The 20,108-nt window shown below is 44.2% G+C and overlaps 20 non-coding genes across 20 annotated transcripts; all 20 read right to left on the reverse strand.

The window, feature by feature from the left end:
• Positions 1 to 452: 452 nt before the first annotated feature.
• Positions 453 to 643, reverse strand: LOC130412440 (U2 spliceosomal RNA). The gene has a single exon (XR_008905322.1). It is a non-coding gene; the product is annotated as a U2 spliceosomal RNA (small nuclear RNA).
• Positions 644 to 1,448: 805 nt separating this feature from the next.
• Positions 1,449 to 1,612, reverse strand: LOC130412330 (U1 spliceosomal RNA). The gene has a single exon (XR_008905216.1). It is a non-coding gene; the product is annotated as a U1 spliceosomal RNA (small nuclear RNA).
• An 835-nt stretch (positions 1,613 to 2,447) lies between these two features.
• Positions 2,448 to 2,638, reverse strand: LOC130412441 (U2 spliceosomal RNA). The gene has a single exon (XR_008905323.1). It is a non-coding gene; the product is annotated as a U2 spliceosomal RNA (small nuclear RNA).
• Positions 2,639 to 3,446: 808 nt separating this feature from the next.
• On the reverse strand, positions 3,447 to 3,612 carry LOC130412381 (U1 spliceosomal RNA). The gene has a single exon (XR_008905267.1). It is a non-coding gene; the product is annotated as a U1 spliceosomal RNA (small nuclear RNA).
• An 818-nt stretch (positions 3,613 to 4,430) lies between these two features.
• Positions 4,431 to 4,621, reverse strand: LOC130412442 (U2 spliceosomal RNA). The gene has a single exon (XR_008905324.1). It is a non-coding gene; the product is annotated as a U2 spliceosomal RNA (small nuclear RNA).
• An 805-nt stretch (positions 4,622 to 5,426) lies between these two features.
• LOC130412331 (U1 spliceosomal RNA) lies at positions 5,427 to 5,590 on the reverse strand. Its single transcript, XR_008905217.1, has one exon. It is a non-coding gene; the product is annotated as a U1 spliceosomal RNA (small nuclear RNA).
• Positions 5,591 to 6,362: 772 nt separating this feature from the next.
• On the reverse strand, positions 6,363 to 6,553 carry LOC130412481 (U2 spliceosomal RNA). Its single transcript, XR_008905360.1, has one exon. It is a non-coding gene; the product is annotated as a U2 spliceosomal RNA (small nuclear RNA).
• An 809-nt stretch (positions 6,554 to 7,362) lies between these two features.
• Positions 7,363 to 7,526, reverse strand: LOC130412332 (U1 spliceosomal RNA). The gene has a single exon (XR_008905219.1). It is a non-coding gene; the product is annotated as a U1 spliceosomal RNA (small nuclear RNA).
• An 838-nt stretch (positions 7,527 to 8,364) lies between these two features.
• On the reverse strand, positions 8,365 to 8,555 carry LOC130412443 (U2 spliceosomal RNA). Its single transcript, XR_008905325.1, has one exon. It is a non-coding gene; the product is annotated as a U2 spliceosomal RNA (small nuclear RNA).
• Positions 8,556 to 9,362: 807 nt separating this feature from the next.
• Positions 9,363 to 9,526, reverse strand: LOC130412333 (U1 spliceosomal RNA). The gene has a single exon (XR_008905220.1). It is a non-coding gene; the product is annotated as a U1 spliceosomal RNA (small nuclear RNA).
• An 818-nt stretch (positions 9,527 to 10,344) lies between these two features.
• On the reverse strand, positions 10,345 to 10,534 carry LOC130412471 (U2 spliceosomal RNA). Its single transcript, XR_008905352.1, has one exon. It is a non-coding gene; the product is annotated as a U2 spliceosomal RNA (small nuclear RNA).
• Positions 10,535 to 11,341: 807 nt separating this feature from the next.
• Positions 11,342 to 11,505, reverse strand: LOC130412334 (U1 spliceosomal RNA). The gene has a single exon (XR_008905221.1). It is a non-coding gene; the product is annotated as a U1 spliceosomal RNA (small nuclear RNA).
• An 838-nt stretch (positions 11,506 to 12,343) lies between these two features.
• LOC130412445 (U2 spliceosomal RNA) lies at positions 12,344 to 12,534 on the reverse strand. Its single transcript, XR_008905327.1, has one exon. It is a non-coding gene; the product is annotated as a U2 spliceosomal RNA (small nuclear RNA).
• An 807-nt stretch (positions 12,535 to 13,341) lies between these two features.
• On the reverse strand, positions 13,342 to 13,505 carry LOC130412372 (U1 spliceosomal RNA). The gene has a single exon (XR_008905259.1). It is a non-coding gene; the product is annotated as a U1 spliceosomal RNA (small nuclear RNA).
• Positions 13,506 to 14,306: 801 nt separating this feature from the next.
• Positions 14,307 to 14,496, reverse strand: LOC130412470 (U2 spliceosomal RNA). Its single transcript, XR_008905351.1, has one exon. It is a non-coding gene; the product is annotated as a U2 spliceosomal RNA (small nuclear RNA).
• An 809-nt stretch (positions 14,497 to 15,305) lies between these two features.
• LOC130412364 (U1 spliceosomal RNA) lies at positions 15,306 to 15,469 on the reverse strand. Its single transcript, XR_008905251.1, has one exon. It is a non-coding gene; the product is annotated as a U1 spliceosomal RNA (small nuclear RNA).
• Positions 15,470 to 16,305: 836 nt separating this feature from the next.
• On the reverse strand, positions 16,306 to 16,497 carry LOC130412476 (U2 spliceosomal RNA). The gene has a single exon (XR_008905356.1). It is a non-coding gene; the product is annotated as a U2 spliceosomal RNA (small nuclear RNA).
• Positions 16,498 to 17,304: 807 nt separating this feature from the next.
• On the reverse strand, positions 17,305 to 17,465 carry LOC130412383 (U1 spliceosomal RNA). The gene has a single exon (XR_008905269.1). It is a non-coding gene; the product is annotated as a U1 spliceosomal RNA (small nuclear RNA).
• An 818-nt stretch (positions 17,466 to 18,283) lies between these two features.
• Positions 18,284 to 18,473, reverse strand: LOC130412465 (U2 spliceosomal RNA). The gene has a single exon (XR_008905346.1). It is a non-coding gene; the product is annotated as a U2 spliceosomal RNA (small nuclear RNA).
• An 805-nt stretch (positions 18,474 to 19,278) lies between these two features.
• LOC130412341 (U1 spliceosomal RNA) lies at positions 19,279 to 19,442 on the reverse strand. The gene has a single exon (XR_008905229.1). It is a non-coding gene; the product is annotated as a U1 spliceosomal RNA (small nuclear RNA).
• Between the last annotated feature and the right edge of the window lie 666 nt (positions 19,443 to 20,108).

The raw sequence follows: 20,108 nt of genomic DNA on the forward strand, positions 1-20,108 counted from the left end.
TACAGGAAGCCCCGTTCTCTCTCTATCACACAACAGCATTTAAGCCAGGCGCAAGCGTCTCTAATAGGAACTACGTTCTTCAACACATAACTATCCGCATACATTTAGGGCTTTAGTGAGTGCGTGCGTGAGACTGTGAGAGAGTGAGAGTGAGTGTGAGAGAGTGAGTGAGTGAGTGTGAGTGAGTGAGTGAGTGAGTGAGTGAGTGACTGAGTGAGTGAGTGAGTGAGTGAGTGAGTGAGTGAGTGAGTGAGTGACTGAGTGAGTGAGTGAGTAGTGAGTGAGTGACCGAGTGAGTGAGTGACCGAGTGAGTGAGTGACCGAGTGAGTGACTGAGTGAGTGAGTGAGTGAGTACTTGCCAAAGTATTTTTCTGTATAAGACAGTCACGTGAGAAATAAAACTTTGCGTCTTCTCATCACTACCTTTCAACACAAGCTGCTATCCCCGAAAGGGGAATGCACCGTTCCTGGAGACACTGCAATACCAGGTCGATGCGTGGAGTGGGCGGAGCAAGCCCCGCTTCCAGCTCCGCGTTTCAAAAATCCATTTAATATATGGTCCCCAGATAGGGGACGTATCAGATATTAAACTGATAAGAACAGATACTACACTTGATCTTAGCCAAAAGGCCGAGAAGCGATGCCCACAATGGGTGGCAAAAGGCAGAGCGTGGGGCGGCACCGACTATTGGGCTTGCGGTGCACATGCGCCTCAAAGGTCAGCGTGTGATCGTACGAACACACAATCAAATGTATCGTTTAAACAACAGAATCAATTAACCAATTAACGAAAGAAGAAATAATTAAATGGGCTATTTTTGAAGACCTGAACGAATGAAGGAACGGACTGAAAATCAAATGTATCGTTTAAACAACAGAATCAATTAACCGATTAACGAAAGAAGAAATAATTAAATGGGCTATTTATGAAGACCTGAACGAATGAAGGAACGGACTGACAATCAAATGTATTGTTTAAACAATAGAATAAATTAACCGATTAACGAAAGAAGAAATAATTAAATGGGCTATTTATGAAGACCTGAACGGATGAAGGAACGGACGAGCACGCACACGTTTCACAGAAATGAAGGTCAGCGTGGTCTGGCAGAATCTCCGTCGAAGATGCGTTCTATACTCGTCTGATGAGGCGTCCAAAATATGAACGAAAAAACAATTAAACAAATGAATCAAACATAAAACCAGCAAACGAATAAATGAATATCTAAATAATTATATATATAAATATACCTACATGCATACATACATACATGTATGTGTTTGGGAACGACGGAACAGCAAACAACCGTATTAAAAAAAAACATGGTATTAGGAAGTAATCGATCACTCGATTTGGTGCTCGTCTCTTGCGGAATCTGCAGATCTGACGCCAACAAGGTTCGAAATACGGACACAATACAAAATCTCTCTTCTTTTGATACATGATAAGGGGAGAGCGCGAACGCAGTCCCCCACTACCAGAAATTATGCAGTCGAGATTCCCACATTTGGGGAATTCGCAAAAGTCAACCCAACCTGAGTGCAATGGCCGAGCCTCGTCCTGGGTGAACCGCCTTCGTGATCATGGTGTCTCCCCTGCCAGGTAAGTATGATTTGCCCCGTTCGGGCAAGACATCGCTTACTTGCCTCTGCCATGCGCATCAACGCTGACCCCGAGCGAGCGTTCGGCAACTGCAAGTTCCAGTTGATTGCTCTGTAGAACCCGTGGGAAAGCGCACGAAGGCGACGGTCCACAGGCAAACATACACATGAACAGACAAATACATTAAGAATTCAACGCAAACAGTCCACATATGTGCTGAAAGTGTTTCAATTGGATGCTGGACACCTTTTGCATTTAAGCATTTGGCAGACGCCTTTATCCAAAGCGACTTACATTGCTTTATCCTATACATTTACATAGGTATTTGCAATTCCCAGGGATCGTACCCAAAACCTGTTAACGCAATGCTCTTACCACTGAGCTACAGGAAGCCCCGTTCTCTCTCTATCACACAACAGCATTTAAGCCAGGCGCAAGCGTCTCTAATAGGAACTACGTTCTTCAACACATAACTATCCGCATACATTTAGGGCTTTAGTGAGTGCGTGCGTGAGACTGTGAGAGAGTGAGAGTGAGAGTGTGAGAGAGTGAGTGAGTGAGTGAGTGAGTGAGTGTGAGTGAGTGAGTGAGTGAGTGAGAGTGACTGAGTGAGTGAGTGAGTGAGTGAGTGAGTGTGAGTGAGTGAGTGAGTGAGTGACTGAGTGAGTGAGTGAGTGAGTGACCGAGTGAGTGAGTGACCGAGTGAGTGAGTGACCGTGAGTGACTGAGTGATGAGTGAGTGAGTACTTGCCAAAGTATTTTTCTGTATAAGACAGTCACGTGAGAAATAAAACTTTGCGTCTTCTCATCACTACCTTTCAACACAAGCTGCTATCCCCGAAAGGGGAATGCACCGTTCCTGGAGACACTGCAATACCAGGTCGATGCGTGGAGTGGGCGGAGCAAGCCCCGCTTCCAGCTCCGCGTTTCAAAAATCCATTTAATATATGGTCCCCAGATAGGGGACGTATCAGATATTAAACTGATAAGAACAGATACTACACTTGATCTTAGCCAAAAGGCCGAGAAGCGATGCCCACAATGGGTGGCAAAAGGCAGAGCGTGGGGCGGCACCGACTATTGGGCTTGCGGTGCACATGCGCCTCAAAGGTCAGCGTGTGATCGTACGAACACACAATCAAATGTATCGTTTAAACAACAGAATCAATTAACCAATTAACGAAAGAAGAAATAATTAAATGGGCTATTTTTGAAGACCTGAACGAATGAAGGAACGGACTGAAAATCAAATGTATCGTTTAAACAACAGAATCAATTAACCGATTAACGAAAGAAGAAATAATTAAATGGGCTATTTATGAAGACCTGAACGAATGAAGGAACGGACTGACAATCAAATGTATTGTTTAAACAATAGAATAAATTAACCGATTAACGAAAGAAGAAATAATTAAATGGGCTATTTATGAAGACCTGAACGGATGAAGGAACGGACGAGCACGCACACGTTTCACAGAAATGAAGGTCAGCGTGGTCTGGCAGAATCTCCGTCGAAGATGCGTTCTATACTCGTCTGATGAGGCGTCCAAAATATGAACGAAAAAACAATTAAACAAATGAATCAAACATAAAACCAGCAAACGAATAAATGAATATCTAAATAATTATATATATAAATATACCTACATGCATACATACATACATGTATGTGTGTTTGGGAACGACGGAACAGCAAACAACCGTATTAAAAAAAAACATGGTATTAGGAAGTAATCGATCACTCGATTTGGTGCTCGTCTCTTGCGGAATCTGCAGATCTGACGCCAACAAGGTTCGAAATACGGACACAATACAAAATCTCTCTTCTTTTGATACATGATAAAGGGGAGAGCGCGAACGCAGTCCCCCACTACCAGAAATTATGCAGTCGAGATTCCCACATTTGGGGAATTCGCAAAAGTCAACCCAACCTGAGTGCAATGGGCCGAGCCTCGTCCTGGGTGAACCGCCCTTCGTGATCATGGTGTCTCCCCTGCCAGGTAAGTATGATTTGCCCCGTTCGGGCAAGACATCGCTTACTTGCCTCTGCCATGCGCATCAAACGCTGACCCCGAGCGAGCGTTCGGCAACTGCAAGTTCCAGTTGATTGCTCTGTAGAACCCGTGGGGAAAGCGCACGAAGGCGACGGTCCACAGGCAAACATACACATGAACAGACAAATACATTAAGAATTCAACGCAAACAGTCCACATATGTGCTGAAAGTGTTTCAATTGGATGCTGGACACCTTTTGCATTTAAGCATTTGGCAGACGCCTTTATCCAAAGCGTCTTACATTGCTTTATCCTATACATTTACATAGGTATTGCAATTCCCAGGGATCGTACCCAAAACCTGTTAACGCAATGCTCTTACCACTGAGCTACAGGAAGCCCCGTTCTCTCTCTATCACACAACAGCATTTAAGCCAGGCGCAAGCGTCTCTAATAGGAACTACGTTCTTCAAACACATAACTATCCGCATACATTTATGGCTTTAGTGAGTGCGTGCGTGAGACTGTGAGAGAGTGAGAGTGTGATGAGGAGTGAGTGAGTGAGTGAGTGAGTGAGTGAGTGAGTGACTGAGTGAGTTGAGTGATGTGAGATGAGTGAGTGAGTGAGTGAGTGAGTGACTGAGGGTGAGTGAGTGAGTGAGTGAGTGACCGAGTGAGTGAGTGACCGATGAGTGAGTGACCGAGTGAGTGACTGAGTGAGTGAGTGAGTGAGTACTTGCCAAAGTATTTTTCTGTATAAGGACATCACGTGAGAAATAAAACTTTGGCGTCTTCTCATCACTACCTTTCAACACAAGCTGCTATCCCGAAAGGGGAATGCACCGTTCCTGGAGACACTGCAATACCAGGTCGATGCGTGGAGTGGGCGGAGCAAGCCCCGCTTCCAGCTCCGCGTTTCAAAAATCCATTTAATATATGGTCCCCAGATAGGGGACGTATCAGATATTAAACTGATAAGAACAGATACTACACTTGATCTTAGCCAAAAGGCCGAGAAGCGATGCCCACAATGGGTGGCAAAAGGCAGAGCGTGGGGCGGCACCGACTATTGGGCTTGCGGTGCACATGCGCCTCAAAGGTCAGCGTGTGATCGTACGAACACACAATCAAATGTATCGTTAAACAACAGAATCAATTAACCAATTAACGAAAGAAGAAATAATTAAATGGGCTATTTTTGAAGACCTGAACGAATGAAGGAACGACTGAAAATCAAATGTATCGTTTAAACAACAGAATCAATTAACCGATTAACGAAAGAAGAAATAATTAAATGGGCTATTTATGAAGACCTGAACGAATGAAGGAACGACTGACAATCAAATGTATTGTTTAAACAATAGAATAAATTAACCGATTAACGAAAGAAGAAATAATTAAATGGGCTATTTATGAAGACCTGAACGGATGAAGGAACGGACGAGCACGCACACGTTTCACAGAAATGAAGGTCAGCGTGGTCTGGCAGAATCTCCGTCGAAGATGCGTTTCTATACTCGTCTGATGAGGCGTCCAAAATATGAACGAAAAAACAATTAAACAAATGAATCAAACATAAAACCAGCAAACGAATAAATGAATATCTAAATAATTATATATATAAATATACCTACATGCATACATACATACATGTATGTGTGTTTGGGAACGACGGAACAGCAAACAACCGTATTAAAAAAAAACATGGTATTAGGAAGTAATCGATCACTCGATTTGGTGCTCGTCTCTTGCGGAATCTGCAGATCTGACGCCAACAAGGTTCGAAATACGGACACAATACAAAATCTCTCTTCTTTTGATACATGATAAGGGGAGAGCGCGAACGCAGTCCCCCACTACCAGAAATTATGCAGTCGAGATTCCCACATTTGGGGAATTCGCAAAAGTCAACCCAACCTGAGTGCAATGGCCGAGCCTCGTCCTGGGTGAACCGCCTTCGTGATCATGGTGTCTCCCCTGCCAGGTAAGTATGATTTGCCCCCGTTCGGGCAAGACATCGCTTACTTGCCTCTGCCATGCGCATCAACGCTGACCCCGAGCGAGCGTTCGGCAACTGCAAGTTCCAGTTGATTGCTCTGTAGAACCCGTGGGAAAGCGCACGAAGGCGACGGTCCACAGGCAAACATACACATGAACAGACAAATACATTAAGAATCAACGCAAACAGTCCACATATGTGCTGAAAGTGTTTCAATTGGATGCTGGACACCTTTTGCATTTAGCATTTGGCAGACGCCTTTATCCAAAGCGACTTACATTGCTTTATCCTATACATTTACATAGGTATTTGCAATTCCCAGGGATCGTACCCAAAACCTGTTAACGCAATGCTCTTACCACGGAGCTACAGAAGCCCCGTTCTCTCTCTATCACACAACAGCATTTAAGCCAGGCGCAAGCGTCTCTAATAGGAACTACGTTCTTTCAACACATAACTATCCGCATACATTTAGGGCTTTAGTGAGTGCGTGCGTGAGACTGTGAGAGAGTGAGAGTGTGAGAGAGTGAGTGAGTGAGTGAGTGAGTGAGTGAGTGACTGAGTGAGTGAGTGAGTGAGTGACTGAGTGAGTGAGTGATGACCGAGTGAGTGAGTGACCGAGTGAGTGAGTGACCGAGTGAGTGACTGAGTGAGTGAGTGAGTGAGTACTTGCCAAAGTATTTTTCTGTATAAGACAGTCACGTGAGAAATAAAACTTTGCGTCTTCTCATCACTACCTTTCAACACAAGCTGCTATCCCCGAAAGGGGAATGCACCGTTCCTGGAGACACTGCAATACCAAGGTCGATGCGTGGAGTGGGCGGAGCAAGCCCCGCTTCCAGCTCCGCGTTTCAAAAATCCATTTAATATATGGTCCCCAGATAGGGGACGTATCAGATATTAAACTGATAAGAACAGATACTACACTTGATCTTAGCCAAAAGCCGAGAAGCGATGCCCACAATGGGTGGCAAAAGGCAGAGCGTGGGGCGGCACCGACTATTGGGCTTGCGGTGCACATGCGCCTCAAAGGTCAGCGTGTGATCGTACGAACACACAATCAAATGTATCGTTTAAACAACAGAATCAATTAACCAATTAACGAAAGAAGAAATAATTAAATGGGCTATTTTTGAAGACCTGAACGAATGAAGGAACGGACTGAAAATCAAATGTATCGTTTAAACAACAGAATCAATTAACCGATTAACGAAAGAAGAAATAATTAAATGGGCTATTTATGAAGACCTGAACGAATGAAGGAACGGACTGACAATCAAATGTATTGTTTAAACAATAGAATAAATTAACCGATTAACGAAAGAAGAAATAATTAAATGGGCTATTTATGAAGACCTGAACGGATGAAGGAACGGACGAGCACGCACACGTTTCACAGAAATGAAGGTCAGCGTGGTCTGGCAGAATCTCCGTCGAAGATGCGTTCTATACTCGTCTGATGAGGCGTCCAAAATATGAACGAAAAAACAATTAAACAAATGAATCAAACATAAAACCAGCAAACGAATAAATGAATATCTAAATAATTATATATATAAATATACCTACATGCATACATACATACATGTATGTGTGTTTTGGGAACGACGGAACAGCAAACAACCGTATTAAAAAAAAAACATGGTATTAGGAAGTAATCGATCACTCGATTTGGTGCTCGTCTCTTGCGGAATCTGCAGATCTGACGCCAACAAGGTTCGAAATACGGACACAATACAAAATCTCTCTTCTTTTGATACATGATAAGGGGAGAGCGCGAACGCAGTCCCCCACTACCAGAAATTATGCAGTCGAGATTCCCACATTTGGGGAATTCGCAAAAGTCAACCCAACCTGAGTGCAATGGCCGAGCCTCGTCCTGGGTGAACCGCCTTCGTGATCATGGTGTCTCCCCTGCCAGGTAAGTATGATTTGCCCCGTTCGGGCAAGACATCGCTTACTTGCCTCTGCCATGCGCATCAACGCTGACCCCGAGCGAGCGTTCGGCAACTGCAAGTTCCAGTTGATTGCTCTGTAGAACCCGTGGGAAAGCGCACGAAGGCGACGGTCCACAGGCAAACATACACATGAACAGACAAATACATTAAGAATTCAACGCAAACAGTCCACATATGTGCTGAAAGTGTTTCAATTGGATGCTGGACACCTTTTGCATTTAAGCATTTGGCAGACGCCTTTATCCAAAGCGACTTACATTGCTTTATCCTATACATTTACATAGGTATTTGCAATTCCCAGGGATCGTACCCAAAACCTGTTAACGCAATGCTCTTACCACTGAGCTACAGGAAGCCCCGTTCTCTCTCTATCACACAACAGCATTTAAGCCAGGCGCAAGCGTCTCTAATAGGAACTACGTTCTTCAACACATAACTATCCGCATACATTTAGGGCTTTAGTGAGTGCGTGCGTGAGACTGTGAGAGAGTGAGAGTGAGAGTGTGAGAGGAGTGAGTGAGTGAGTGAGTGAGTGAGTGAGTGAGTGAGTGAGTGAGTGAGTGAGTGACCGAGTGAGTGAGTGACCGTGAGTGACTGAGTGAGTGAGTGAGTGAGTGAGTGAGTGAGTGAGTGAGTGAGTGAGTGACCGAGTGAGTGAGTGACCGAGTGAGTGAGTGACCGAGTGAGTGACTGAGTGAGTGAGTGAGTGAGTACTTGCCAAAGTATTTTCTGTATAAGACAGTCACGTGAGAAATAAAACTTTGCGTCTTCTCATCACTACCTTTCAACACAAGCTGCTATCCCCGAAAGGGGAATGCACCGTTCCTGGAGACACTGCAATACCAGGTCGATGCGTGGAGTGGGCGGAGCAAGCCCCGCTTCCAGCTCCGCGTTTCAAAAATCCATTTAATATATGGTCCCCAGATAGGGGACGTATCAGATATTAAACTGATAAGAACAGATACTACACTTGATCTTAGCCAAAAGGCCGAGAAGCGATGCCCACAATGGGTGGCAAAAGGCAGAGCGTGGGGCGGCACCGACTATTGGGCTTGCGGTGCACATGCGCCTCAAAGGTCAGCGTGTGATCGTACGAACACACAATCAAATGTATCGTTTAAACAACAGAATCAATTAACCAATTAACGAAAGAAGAAATAATTAAATGGGCTATTTTTGAAGACCTGAACGAATGAAGGAACGGACTGAAAATCAAATGTATCGTTTAAACAACAGAATCAATTAACCGATTAACGAAAGAAGAAATAATTAAATGGGCTATTTATGAAGACCTGAACGAATGAAGGAACGGACTGACAATCAAATGTATTGTTTAAACAATAGAATAAATTAACCGATTAACGAAAGAAGAAATAATTAAATGGGCTATTTATGAAGACCTGAACGGATGAAGGAACGGACGAGCACGCACACGTTTCACAGAAATGAAGGTCAGCGTGGTCTGGCAGAATCTCCGTCGAAGATGCGTTCTATACTCGTCTGATGAGGCGTCCAAAATATGAACGAAAAAACAATTAAACAAATGAATCAAACATAAAACCAGCAAACGAATAAATGAATATCTAAATAATTATATATATAAATATACCTACATGCATACATACATACATGTATGTGTGTTTGGGAACGACGGAACAGCAAACAACCGTATTAAAAAAAAACATGGTATTAGGAAGTAATCGATCACTCGATTTGGTGCTCGTCTCTTGCGGAATCTGCAGATCTGACGCCAACAAGGTTCGAAATACGGACACAATACAAAATCTCTCTTCTTTTGATACATGATAAGGGGAGAGCGCGAACGCAGTCCCCCACTACCAGAAATTATGCAGTCGAGATTCCCACATTTGGGGAATTCGCAAAAGTCAACCCAACCTGAGTGCAATGGCCGAGCCTCGTCCTGGGTGAACCGCCTTCGTGATCATGGTGTCTCCCCTGCCAGGTAAGTATGATTTGCCCCGTTCGGGCAAGACATCGCTTACTTGCCTCTGCCATGCGCATCAACGCTGACCCCGAGCGAGCGTTCGGCAACTGCAAGTTCCAGTTGATTGCTCTGTAGAACCCGTGGGAAAGCGCACGAAGGCGACGGTCCACAGGCAAACATACACATGAACAGACAAATACATTAAGAATTCAACGCAAACAGTCCACATATGTGCTGAAAGTGTTTCAATTGGATGCTGGACACCTTTTGCATTTAAGCATTTGGCAGACGCCTTTATCCAAAGCGACTTACATTGCTTTATCCTATACATTTACATAGGTATTTGCAATTCCCAGGGATCGTACCCAAAACCTGTTAACGCAATGCTCTTACCACTGAGCTACAGGAAGCCCCGTTCTCTCTCTATCACACAACAGCATTTAAGCCAGCGCAAGCGTCTCTAATAGGAACTACGTTCTTCAACACATAACTATCCGCATACATTTAGGGCTTTAGTGAGTGCGTGCGTGAGACTGTGAGAGAGAGTGAGAGTGTGAGAGAGTGAGTGAGTGAGTGAGTGAGTGAGTGAGTGAGTGAGTGAGTGACTGAGTGAGTGAGTGAGTGACCGAGTGAGTGAGTGAGTGAGTGAGTGAGTGAGTGAGTGAGTGAGTGAGTGAGTGACGAGTGAGTGAGTGACCGAGTGAGTGAGTGACCGAGTGAGTGACTGAGTGAGTGAGTGAGTGAGTACTTGCCAAAGTATTTTTCTGTATAAGACAGTCACGTGAGAAATAAAACTTTGCGTCTTCTCATCACTACCTTTCAACACAAGCTGCTATCCCCGAAAGGGGAATGCACCGTTCCTGGAGACACTGCAATACCAGTCGATGCGTGGAGTGGGCGGAGCAAGCCCCGCTTCCAGCTCCGCGTTTCAAAAATCCATTTAATATATGGTCCCCAGATAGGGGACGTATCAGATATTAAACTGATAAGAACAGATACTACACTTGATCTTAGCCAAAAGGCCGAGAAGCGATGCCCACAATGGGTGGCAAAAGGCAGAGCGTGGGGCGGCACCGACTATTGGGCTTGCGGTGCACATGCGCCTCAAAGGTCAGCGTGTGATCGTACGAACACACAATCAAATGTATCGTTTAAACAACAGAATCAATTAACCAATTAACGAAAGAAGAAATAATTAAATGGGCTATTTTTGAAGACCTGAACGAATGAAGGAACGGACTGAAAATCAAATGTATCGTTTAAACAACAGAATCAATTAACCGATTAACGAAAGAAGAAATAATTAAATGGGCTATTTATGAAGACCTGAACGAATGAAGGAACGGACTGACAATCAAATGTATTGTTTAAACAATAGAATAAATTAACCGATTAACGAAAGAAGAAATAATTAAATGGGCTATTTATGAAGACCTGAACGGATGAAGGAACGGACGAGCACGCACACGTTTCACAGAAATGAAGGTCAGCGTGGTCTGGCAGAATCTCCGTCGAAGATGCGTTCTATACTCGTCTGATGAGGCGTCCAAAATATGAACGAAAAAACAATTAAACAAATGAATCAAACATAAAACCAGCAAACGAATAAATGAATATCTAAATAATTATATATATAAATATACCTACATGCATACATACATACATGTATGTGTGTTTGGGAACGACGGAACAGCAAACAACCGTATTAAAAAAAAACATGGTATTAGGAAGTAATCGATCACTCGATTTGGTGCTCGTCTCTTGCGGAATCTGCAGATCTGACGCCAACAAGGTTCGAAATACGGACACAATACAAAATCTCTCTTCTTTTGATACATGATAAGGGGAGAGCGCGAACGCAGTCCCCCACTACCAGAAATTATGCAGTCGAGATTCCCACATTTGGGGAATTCGCAAAAGTCAACCCAACCTGAGTGCAATGGCCGAGCCTCGTCCTGGGTGAACCGCCTTCGTGATCATGGTGTCTCCCCTGCCAGGTAAGTATGATTTGCCCCGTTCGGGCAAGACATCGCTTACTTGCCTCTGCCATGCGCATCAACGCTGACCCCGAGCGAGCGTTCGGCAACTGCAAGTTCCAGTTGATTGCTCTGTAGAACCCGTGGGAAAGCGCACGAAGGCGACGGTCCACAGGCAAACATACACATGAACAGACAAATACATTAAGAATTCAACGCAAACAGTCCACATATGTGCTGAAAGTGTTTCAATTGGATGCTGGACACCTTTTGCATTTAAGCATTTGGCAGACGCCTTTATCCAAAGCGACTTACATTGCTTTATCCTATACATTTACATAGGTATTTGCAATTCCCAGGGATCGTACCCAAAACCTGTTAACGCAATGCTCTTACCACTGAGCTACAGGAAGCCCCGTTCTCTCTCTATCACACAACAGCATTTAAGCCAGGCGCAAGCGTCTCTAATAGGAACTACGTTCTTCAACACATAACTATCCGCATACATTTAGGGCTTTAGTGAGTGCGTGCGTGAGACTGTGAGAGAGTGAGAGTGAGAGTGTGAGAGAGTGAGTGAGTGAGTGAGTGAGTGAGTGAGTGAGTGAGTGAGTGAGTGAGTGACTGAGTGTGACGAGTGAGTGAGTGAGTGAGTGAGTGAGTGAGTGAGTGAGTGAGTGAGTGAGCTGAGTGAGTGAGTGAGTGACCGAGTGAGTGAGTGACCGAGTGAGTGAGTGACCGAGTGAGTGACTGAGTGAGTGAGTGAGTGAGTACTTGCCAAAGTATTTTTCTGTATAAGACAGTCACGTGAGAAATAAAACTTTGCGTCTTCTCATCACTACCTTTCAACACAAGCTGCTATCCCCGAAAGGGGAATGCACCGTTCCTGGAGACACTGCAATACCAGGTCGATGCGTGGAGTGGGCGGAGCAAGCCCCGCTTCCAGCTCCGCGTTTCAAAAATCCATTTAATATATGGTCCCCAGATAGGGGACGTATCAGATATTAAACTGATAAGAACAGATACTACACTTGATCTTAGCCAAAAGGCCGAGAAGCGATGCCCACAATGGGTGGCAAAAGGCAGAGCGTGGGGCGGCACCGACTATTGGGCTTGCGGTGCACATGCGCCTCAAAGGTCAGCGTGTGATCGTACGAACACACAATCAAATGTATCGTTTAAACAACAGAATCAATTAACCAATTAACGAAAGAAGAAATAATTAAATGGGCTATTTTTGAAGACCTGAACGAATGAAGGAACGGACTGAAAATCAAATGTATCGTTTAAACAACAGAATCAATTAACCGATTAACGAAAGAAGAAATAATTAAATGGGCTATTTATGAAGACCTGAACGAATGAAGGAACGGACTGACAATCAAATGTATTGTTTAAACAATAGAATAAATTAACCGATTAACGAAAGAAGAAATAATTAAATGGGCTATTTATGAAGACCTGAACGGATGAAGGAACGGACGAGCACGCACACGTTTCACAGAAATGAAGGTCAGCGTGGTCTGGCAGAATCTCCGTCGAAGATGCGTTCTATACTCGTCTGATGAGGCGTCCAAAATATGAACGAAAAAACAATTAAACAAATGAATCAAACATAAAACCAGCAAACGAATAAATGAATATCTAAATAATTATATATATAAATATACCTACATGCATACATACATACATGTATGTGTGTTTGGGAACGACGGAACAGCAAACAACCGTATTAAAAAAAAACATGGTATTAGGAAGTAATCGATCACTCGATTTGGTGCTCGTCTCTTGCGAATCTGCAGATCTGACGCCAACAAGGTTCGAAATACGGACACAATACAAAATCTCTCTTCTTTTGATACATGATAAGGGGAGAGGCGCGAACGCAGTCCCCCACTACCAGAAATTATGCAGTCGAGATTCCCACATTTGGGGAATTCGCAAAAGTCAACCCAACCTGAGTGCAATGGCCGAGCCTCGTCCTGGGTGAACCGCCTTCGTGATCATGGTGTCTCCCCTGCCAGGTAAGTATGATTTGCCCCGTTCGGGCAAGACATCGCTTACTTGCCTCTGCCATGCGCATCAACGCTGACCCCGAGCGAGCGTTCGGCAACTGCAAGTTCCAGTTGATTGCTCTGTAGAACCCGTGGGAAAGCGCACGAAGGCGACGGTCCACAGGCAAACATACACATGAACAGACAAATACATTAAGAATTCAACGCAAACAGTCCACATATGTGCTGAAAGTGTTTCAATTGGATGCTGGACACCTTTTGCATTTAAGCATTTGGCAGACGCCTTTATCCAAAGCGACTTACATTGCTTTATCCTATACATTTACATAGGTATTTGCAATTCCCAGGGATCGTACCCAAAACCTGTTAACGCAATGCTCTTACCACTGAGCTACAGGAAGCCCCGTTCTCTCTCTATCACACAACAGCATTAAGCCAGGCGCAAGCGTCTCTAATAGGAACTACGTTCTTCAACACATAACTATCCGCATACATTTAGGGCTTTAGTGAGTGCGTGCGTGAGACTGTGAGAGAGTGAGAGTGAGAGTGTAGAGAGTGAGTGAGTGAGTGAGTGAGTGAGTGAGTGAGTGAGTGAGTGACTGAGTGTGAGTGAGTGACTGATTGAGTGAGTGAGTATGAGTGAGTGAGTGACCGAGTGAGTGAGTGACGAGTGAGTGAGTGACCGAGAGTGAGTGGACTGAGTGAGCTGAGTGAGTGAGTACTTGCCAAAGTATTTTTCTGTATAAGACAGTCACGTGAGAAATAAAACTTTGCGTCTTCTCATCACTACCTTTCAACACAAGCTGCTATCCCCGAAAGGGGAATGCACCGTTCCTGGAGACACTGCAATACCAAGTCGATGCGTGGAGTGGGCGAGCAAGCCCCGCTTCCAGCTCCGCGTTTCAAAAATCCATTTAATATATGGTCCCCAGATAGGGGACGTATCAGATATTAAACTGATAAGAACAGATACTACACTTGATCTTAGCCAAAAGGCCGAGAAGCGATGCCCACAATGGGTGGCAAAAGGCAGAGCGTGGGGCGGCACCGACTATTGGGCTTGCGGTGCACATGCGCCTCAAAGGTCAGCGTGTGATCGTACGAACACACAATCAAATGTATCGTTTAAACAACAGAATCAATTAACCAATTAACGAAAGAAGAAATAATTAAATGGGCTATTTTTGAAGACCTGAACGAATGAAGGAACGGACTGAAAATCAAATGTATCGTTTAAACAACAGAATCAATTAACCGATTAACGAAAGAAGAAATAATTAAATGGGCTATTTATGAAGACCTGAACGAATGAAGGAACGGACTGACAATCAAATGTATTGTTTAAACAATAGAATAAATTAACCGATTAACGAAAGAAGAAATAATTAAATGGGCTATTTATGAAGACCTGAACGGATGAAGGAACGGACGAGCACGCACACGTTTCACAGAAATGAAGGTCAGCGTGGTCTGGCAGAATCTCCGTCGAAGATGCGTTCTATACTCGTCTGATGAGGCGTCCAAAATATGAACGAAAAAACAATTAAACAAATGAATCAAACATAAAACCAGCAAACGAATAAATGAATATCTAAATAATTATATATATATATATACCTACATGCATACATACATACATGTATGTGTGTTTGGGAACGACGGAACAGCAAACAACCGTATTAAAAAAAAACATGGTATTAGGAAGTAATCGATCACTCTCGATTTGGTGCTCGTCTCTTGCGGAATCTGCAGATCTGACGCCAACAAGGTTCGAAATACGGACACAATACAAAATCTCTCTTCTTTTGATACATGATAAGGGGAGAGCGCGAACGCAGTCCCCCACTACCAGAAATTATGCAGTCGAGATTCCCACATTTGGTGAATTCGCAAAAGTCAACCCAACCTGAGTGCAATGGCCGAGCCTCGTCCTGGGTGAACCGCCTTCGTGATCATGGTGTCTCCCCTGCCAGGTAAGTATGATTTGCCCCGTTCGGGCAAGACATCGCTTACTTGCCTCTGCCATGCGCATCAACGCTGACCCCGAGCGAGCGTTCGGCAACTGCAAGTTCCAGTTGATTGCTCTGTAGAACCCGTGGGAAAGCGCACGAAGGGCGACGGTCCACAGGCAAACATACACATGAACAGACAAATACATTAAGAATTCAACGCAAACAGTCCACATATGTGCTGAAAGTGTTTCAATTGGATGCTGGACACCTTTTGCATTTAAGCATTTGGCAGACGCCTTTATCCAAAGCGACTTACATTGCTTTATCCTATACATTTACATAGGTATTTGCAATTCCCAGGGATCGTACCCAAAACCTGTTAACGCAATGCTCTTACCACTGAGCTACAGGAAGCCCCGTTCTCTCTCTATCACACAACAGCATTTAGCCAGGCGCAAGCGTCTCTAATAGGAACTACGTTCTTCGAACACATAACTATCCGCATACATTTAGGGCTTTAGTGAGTGCGTGCGTGAGACTGTGAGAGAGTGAGAGTGGAGAGTGTGAGAGAGTGAGTGAGTGAGTGATTGATGAGTGAGTGACTGAGTGAGTGAGTGACTGAGTGAGTGAGTGAGTGACTGAGTGAGTGAGTGACGAGTGAGTGAGTGAGTGACGAGTGAGTGAGTGACCGAGTGAGAGTGAGTATGACCGAGTGAGTGAGTGACCGAGTGAGTGACAGAGTGAGTGAGTGAGTGAGTGAGTGAGTACTTGCCAAAGTATTTTTCTGTATAAGACAGTCACGAGAGAAATAAAACTTTGCGTCTTCTCATCACTACCTTTCAACACAAGCTGCTATCCCCGAAAGGGGAATTGCACCGTTCCTGGAGACACTGCAATACCAAGTCGATGCGTGGAGTGGCGGAGCAAGCCCCGCATTCCAGCTCCGGCGTTTCAAAAATCCTTTTAATATATGGTCCCCAGATAGGGGACGTATCAGATATTAAACTGATAAGAACAGATACTACACTTGATCTTAGCCAAAAGGCCGAGAAGCGATGCCCACAATGGGTGGCAAAAGGCAGAGCGTGGGGCGGCACCGACTATTGGGCTTGCGGTGCACATGCGCCTCAAAGGTCAGCGTGTGATCGTACGAACACACAATCAAATGTATCGTTTAAACAACAGAATCAATTAACCAATTAACGAAAGAAGAAATAATTAAATGGGCTATTTTGAAGACCTGAACGAATGAAGGAACGGACTGAAAATCAAATGTATCGTATAAAACAACAGAATCAATTAACCGATTAACGAAAGAAGAAATAATTAAATGGGCTATTTATGAAGACCTGAACGAATTAAGGAACGGACTGACAATCAAAAGTATTGTTTAAACAATAGAATAAATTAACCGATTAACGAAAGAAGAAATAATTAAATGGGCTATTTATGAAGACCTGAACGGATGAAGGAACGGACGAGCACGCACACGTTTCACAGAAATGAAGGTCAGCGTGGTCTGGCAGAATCTCCGTCGAAGATGCGTTCTATACTCGTCTGATGAGGCGTCCAAAATATGAACGAAAAAACAATTAAACAAATGAAATCAAACATAAAACCAGCAAACGAATAAATGAATATCTAAATAATTATATATATAAATATACCTACATGCATACATACATACATGTATGTGTGTTTGGGAACGACGGAACAGCAAACAACCGTATTAAAAAAAACATGGTATTAGGAAGTAATCGATCACTCGATTTGGTGCTCGTCTCTTGCGGAATCTGCAGATCTGACGCCAACAAGGTTCGAAATACGGACACAATACAAAATCTCTCTTCTTTTGATACATGATAAGGGGAGAGCGCGAACGCAGTCCCCCTACCAGAAATTATGCAGTCGAGATTCCCACATTTGGGGAATTCGCAAAAGTCAACCCAACCTGAGTGCAATGGCCGAGCCTCGTCCTGGTGAACCGCCTTCGTGATCATGGTGTCTCCCCTGCCAGGTAAGTATGATTTGCCCCGTTCGGGCAAGACATCGCTTACTTGCCTCTGCCATGCGCATCAACGCTGACCCCGAGCGAGCGTTCGGCAACTGCAAGTTCCAGTTGATTGCTCTGTAGAACCCGTGGAAAGCGCACGAAGGCGACGGTCCACAGGCAAACATACACATGAACAGACAAATACATTAAGAATTCAACGCAAACAGTCCACATATGTGCTGAAAGTGTTTCAATTGGATGCTGGACACCTTTTGCATTTAAGCATTTGGCAGACGCCTTTATCCAAAGCGACTTACATTGCTTTATCCTATACATTTACATAGGTATTTGCAATTCCCAGGGATCGTACCCAAAACCTGTTAACGCAATGCTCTTACCACTGAGCTACAGGAAGCCCCGTTCTCTCTCTATCACACAACAGCATTTAAGCCAGGCGCAAGCGTCTCTAATAGAACTACGTTCTTCAACACATAACTATCCGCATACATTTAGGGCTTTAGTGAGTGCGTGCGTGAGACTGTGAGAGAGTGAGAGTGTGAGTGTGAGAGAGAGAGTGAGTGAGTGAGTGAGTGAGTGAGTGAGTGAGAGTGAGTGAGTGAGTGAGTGAGTGAGTGAGTGAGAGTGAGTGAGTGATGAGTGAGTGAGTGAGTGAGTGAGTGAGTGAGTGACTGAGTGATGAGTGACCGAGTGAGTGAGTGACCGAGTGAGTGACTGAGTGATGAGTGAGTGAGTACTTGCCAAAGTATTTTTCTGTATAAGACAGTCACGTGAGAAATAAAACTTTGCGTCTTCTCATCACTACCTTTCAACACAAGCTGCTATCCCCGAAAGGGAATGCACCGTTCCTGGAGACACTGCAATACCAGGTCGATGCGTGGAGTGGGCGGAGCAAGCCCCGCTTCCAGCTCCGCGTTTCAAAAATCCATTTAATATATGGTCCCCAGATAGGGACGTATCAGATATTAAACTGATAAGAACAGATACTACACTTGATCTTAGCCAAAAGGCCGAGAAGCGATGCCCACAATGGGTGGCAAAAGGCAGAGCGTGGGCGGCACCGACTATTGGGCTTGCGGTGCACATGCGCCTCAAAGGTCAGCGTGTGATCGTACGAACACACAATCAAATGTATCGTTTAAACAACAGAATCAATTAACCAATTAACGAAAGAAGAAATAATTAAATGGGCTATTTTTGAAGACCTGAACGAATGAAGGAACGACTGAAAATCAAATGTTATCGTTTAAACAACAGAATCAATTAACCGATTAACGAAAGAAGAAATAATTAAATGGGCTATTTATGAAGACCTGAACGAATGAAGGAACGGACTGACAATCAAATGTATTGTTTAAACAATAGAATAAATTAACCGATTAACGAAAGAAGAAATAATTAAATGGGCTATTTATGAAGACCTGAACGGATGAAGGAACGGACGAGCACGCACACGTTTCACAGAAATGAAGGTCAGCGTGGTCTGGCAGAATCTCCGTCGAAGATGCGTTCTATACTCGTCTGATGAGGCGTCCAAAATATGAACGAAAAAACAATTAAACAAATGAATCAAACATAAAACCAGCAAACGAATAAATGAATATCTAAATAATTATATATATAAATATACCTACATGCATACATACATACATGTATGTGTTTTGGGAACGACGGAACAGCAAACAACCGTATTAAAAAAAAAACATGGTATTAGGAAGTAATCGATCACTCGATTTGGTGCTCGTCTCTTGCGGAATCTGCAGATCTGACGCCAACAAGGTTCGAAATACGGACACAATACAAAATCTCTCTTCTTTTGATACATGATAAGGGAGAGCGCGAACGCAGTCCCCCACTACCAGAAATTATGCAGTCGAGATTCCCACATTTGGGGAATTCGCAAAAGTCAACCCAACCTGAGTGCAATGGCCGAGCCTCGTCCTGGGTGAACCGCCTTCGTGATCATGGTGTCCCCCCTGCCAGGTAAGTATGATTTGCCCCGTTCGGGCAAGACATCGCTTACTTGCCTCTGCCATGCGCATCAACGCTGACCCCGAGCGAGCGTTCGGCAACTGCAAGTTCCAGTTGATTGCTCTGTAGAACCCGTGGGAAAGCGCACGAAGGCGACGGTCCACAGGCAAACATACACATGAACAGACAAATACATTAAGAATTCAACGCAAACAGTCCACATATGTGCTGAAAGTGTTTCAATTGGATGCTGGACACCTTTTGCATTTAAGCATTTGGCAGACGCCTTTATCCAAAGCGACTTACATTGCTTTATCCTATACATTTACATAGGTATTTGCAATTCCCAGGATCGTACCCAAAACCTGTTAACGCAATGCTCTTACCACTGAGCTACAGGAAGCCCCGTTCTCTCTCTATCACACAACAGCATTTAAGCCAGGCGCAAGCGTCTCTAATAGGAACTACGTTCTTCAACACATAACTATCCGCATACATTTAGGGCTTTAGTGAGTGCGTGCGTGAGACTGTGAGAGAGTGAGAGTGAGGTGTGATGAGTGAGTGAGTGAGTGAGTGAGTGAGTGAGTGAGTGATGGTGACTGAGTGAGTGAGTGAGTGACTGAGTGAGTGAGTGAGTGAGAGTGAGTGAGTGAGTGATGACTGAGTGAGTGAGTGACCGAGTGAGT

This window comes from Triplophysa dalaica, chromosome 22, assembly GCF_015846415.1.
Source record: "Triplophysa dalaica isolate WHDGS20190420 chromosome 22, ASM1584641v1, whole genome shotgun sequence".
NCBI classification, from domain to species: Eukaryota; Metazoa; Chordata; class Actinopteri; order Cypriniformes; family Nemacheilidae; genus Triplophysa; species Triplophysa dalaica.